The 3881-nt window shown below is 54.6% G+C and overlaps 1 long non-coding RNA gene across 2 annotated transcripts; it reads left to right on the top strand.

Moving 5' to 3' along the window:
* The first annotated feature begins 380 nt into the window (after positions 1-380).
* LOC118672288 lies at positions 381-1205 on the top strand. Of its 2 annotated transcripts, none has more exons than XR_004973028.1 (2): positions 381-635; positions 1030-1205. It is a non-coding gene; the product is annotated as an uncharacterized LOC118672288 (long non-coding RNA). The 2 variants fall into 2 exon arrangements; XR_004973029.1 differs by having other exon boundaries at positions 779-1205.
* The last annotated feature ends 2676 nt before the right edge of the window (positions 1206-3881 follow it).

The raw sequence follows: 3881 nt of genomic DNA, 5'->3' as shown, positions 1-3881 counted from the left end.
GGTTTCCAACCAGCCGGCCACCCAGGAGGAAACGGACGACGCGGCAGCGGCGGGGGGGGGGGGGGGGGGGGGGGGGGGGGGGGGCAGGGGCACCCAGCGCGGAACGGACGGGAGTGGGTGCTAGAATCCTTAGTGATTTTGAACCCCAGCTCCTGTGAGTAATAACAGTACCACCCCGGGCATTTGCATAGCTCTCTACAGTTGACAAAAGGTGCCCTTAGCAGTCAATTAGAATAACTAAGAAAGAGGGAGACGGCCTAGAGGACTTCTCCCCATAAAAGATGGTGGCTCGGGAGGGGGGAGGGGAGTGAGGGGGGCAGTGGTGGGGAGGGGAGGGGAGAGGGAAGGATGGGGTGGACCCTCTGGGCCGACTTCCGGGAGATCCCAGGTTAGGGACCTGGACCCCCAGATTGGGACCGCGGACCTGGGCGGCGGGCCCAGAGCTCGGGTCGGCGTTGCGGGTTCCAGCCCCGCTGGTAACCCCGCAGCGGGCGTGGACGCGAGAGCGGGGTGCAGCTCTGGACACTCCCTGCTGGGGCCTGTTCCAGACCGTGTGACTCGTCTGTGCTCTGGGCGAGTGTCTGACAGGTGACAGGTCGGACTTGCTCGGGAGGGAACTGGGAGCCGGCCCGAAGGTGAGCTAGGACGGGGGCGGGGAGGGGCTTGGGCGGAAAGGGGGTTGGGGGTGCTGGGGTGCTGGGGGTGGGAAAACGTTGGGGAAAACCTGGCCCAAACGAGACTTATGTAAATCAAACGTGATTTTCCTCTTGACTCACAGGATCCTTTCGATCCTTCACCTCGAGCGCTCACCTGCAGCTGGCAGAGGCTGCTAAAGGCTAGTTTTTCTTCCCCTTTTACGTGCCCCGTGCGGCTGGGGGCGGGGCGGAGGTGGGGGTGCGCTTTCAGCCATCCAGGGTTCAAGGAGGCCTGTTCAGGGAACCTAAGGGAATCTTTCTGAAAAGTTAAAGTGATGCGAAAACAGTCTCCCCGCACAATTTCTGTTTTGATAACTGTAGTTTCTTTTCTTAGTTTCATTTTCGAAAAGCGTGGTGGTGGTAAAGCCGATGAGAAGAGAGCGCATGAGAGGACGTGCTGAGTTCAAATTTTATTTCAAATCTGTTGCAAAGGGAGTTACTTTAGAAAGGTCCAATGGAAAGACCCTCTCTGGGTAGAAACATTTACTATGAAAAAAAAAAAAAAAAAAAGAAGAAGATAATCATTTGCAAATTGGATTCTAAAAATCCAGGTAAGTATCCTTAGCTTGTTTGCCAGATGGAAGGCTGGTTGTGTGCATAGATCTGACTTCCAGAGAAGGTCTTCATCTCAATAAAATTTACTTAAAACTACTCAAGGGTGTTTTTGTAAAAAAAAAATAAAAAAAAAAAAAAAAAAAATCAGAAATGCTAATCACTGAAGGGTCAGGCAAAAAATTTAGGCCCCAGATGAGGCCCCAGAAGAGGCGTGGGGCGGGCAGGTGGCACCGTGAGGTCCCAATCCAGGCAGGTCCCAGCCCTCCGGTCTCTTCTGTAAAAGGCACCTGGAGGATGTGGACGACGACCAGGGCAGTGCAGGGTGGAGTGGACGCTGGGGAAAACTACCTCGGGAAGCACTTGGGCAGTTTCTGCAAAGCTGCAGATGGCGCACTCTGTCACCCCGCAACTGTTGCCCTCAGCACGCACCCAGGGGAACGGAGTGCATGGGTCCATGAAGAGACATGGGCAGCACCATCACCAACACTCCCGGGCACCCTCACCTGCGTCCTCACCAGCCACGCTGCACAGCACACCAGCTGCTGCAGGCCTCCCCTCCCAACCCCCACCGGCCCTCCTGGAGGAGCAGTAGACTGGAAGGGCCAGAGAGGGGGCGGTCCTGTCAGTATCTGGACATCTGTATGCAGAAGCCTCAGGCCTGGAGCTGCCACCTGGTCGAGCTCACACTCCACTTTGTTTCTGCAGCTTTCTTGCTGGTCATAAGGGCTTCTTTTCTTCCGGGGGGAGCCCCTCCAGCCCACCAGACACCCCCCACCCTCTCCTGCCCCCCCCCCCCCCCCACACACACACACCTGTTTGCAAGGCCCACCACACCGCAGTTCCTGCCTCAGGCCTGGTTTCCTAGGAGCATTGTGAGGCCCAGGCAGAGGGGTTGGACTTGGGTGGCCCCGAGGGAAGAACTGGAGTAGTGAGGTGGAGCCTTCCCTCAGATAGCCCTGCCTGTGGGTGGGTAGGTGGCTGCAGGAGGTGGAGAGCCAACAATCCCTGGGCGTTAAGTCCTTTCCAGAGCTTCTGCGGAGAAAACCCAGCCACTGACAGCACCTACAGGATTCACACCTGGGACTACTGTCCGTCACACCTCCATGAGAGCTTGCAAACTTGTGAGGGCATTTCTGGTTGTCACAATGACATGGGGTGCTTCTAATGTTTTGTGCCCGCTAGAGTTTGGGGACCAGGATACTAAACTCATGCAGTGGGTTGGGAGTAGGTCCCGTCAAGGAAGAATTAATCCTGCCCAAATACCAATAGTGACCCACTGGGAAGCATTGGGAAGGTTGAACTGGATGACTTTTCTTTTTTTTAAATCCTCACCCAAGAATATTTTTCCATTGATTTTAGAGAGAGTGGAAGAGAGCGGGAAAGACAGAGAGAAACATCGATGGGAGAGAAATACATCAATTGGTTGCCTCCAGAACATGCCCCAACCAGGGCCCGGGCTGGAGAGGATCCTGCAACTGAAGTCCGTGCCCTTGGCCGGAATCGAACCTAAGATCCTTCTGTCCGCAGGCCGATGCTCTGTCCACTGAACCGAACTGGTCGGTGGGGCCTTTTTTTTTTTTTAAATTGATTTTAGAGAGAGAGGAAGGGAGAGGGAGTGAGAGAGAGAGAAACATCAATTGGTTGCTCCTGCATGCACCAGGACCGGATACCAAACCCACAACCAGGGCATGTGCCCTGACCAGGAATTGAACAGGCAGTCTTTTGGTGCATGGGGTGACACTCAACCAACTGAGCCACACTGGCCAGAGCTGAACTGGATGACTTTTAAGGGACTTTTCAGTTGAAAGTGATTGTCATTTTTTAAAAAATATATTTTTATTGATTTTTTACAGAGAGGAAGGGAGAGGGATAGAGAGTCAGAAACATCGATGAGAGAGAAGCATCGATCAGCTGCCTCCTGCACATCCCCCACTGGGGATGTGCCTGCAACCAAGGTGCATGCCCCTGACCGGAATCGAACCTGGGACTCTTCAGTCCCCAGGCCGACGCTCTATCCAGTGAGCCAAACCGGCTAGGGCGAAAGTGATTGTCACTTTAACATTCATTGTAGGTGATATAGGGACTACTGGCAAAGTAACCCCCAAAAAGGAGGGTTCAAGGTCTAGGCACATATGGTCTAGGGCTAGGCACACGATACGTATGTATTTGCCTGTCTAGGTGCCATGGGTGTGTTCATACACATACAGGCACACATATATACCTCGTTGCAAACAATCCTCTGGGAGAACTTTGACCAGCTCAGAGATGGATGTAGTTAGCTGGGCACGGAGACGGGGGAGAGAGGAGTAGAGAAGGGAGGAGCGGGCAGGGAGTCCTGGGGACAGGTGAGTGGAGAGGTTGGGCTGCCTTTGGGACCCAGAGGGTACAGTGGCCCCGGTTCCTTTCCTGGGAACTGGTCTCTTCCTGGCCAGCTGGAATTGAGCCTCTCCCTGGGGCTCTGCCCACCAGCAAAGGTAGTTGGAGCCAAGAAAATGCCATTTGATTTGAGTGATGGAGTCAGCTGGTAGCTGGTGGGCATTGTTCCCTGGGTTGATTTAGACACGTGTCCATCCACTGCCTCCTACAAGCTCCTGTGCTCTGGGGCCAAGGGCACATGCAGGCTGGGAGGTG

Source organism: Myotis myotis, unplaced genomic scaffold (genome assembly GCF_014108235.1).
Source record: "Myotis myotis isolate mMyoMyo1 unplaced genomic scaffold, mMyoMyo1.p scaffold_m19_p_17, whole genome shotgun sequence".
Lineage (NCBI taxonomy): Eukaryota > Metazoa > Chordata > Mammalia > Chiroptera > Vespertilionidae > Myotis > Myotis myotis.
Note: the sequence above shows the minus strand (reverse complement) of the source record. Positions and strands in the feature narration are given on the sequence as shown.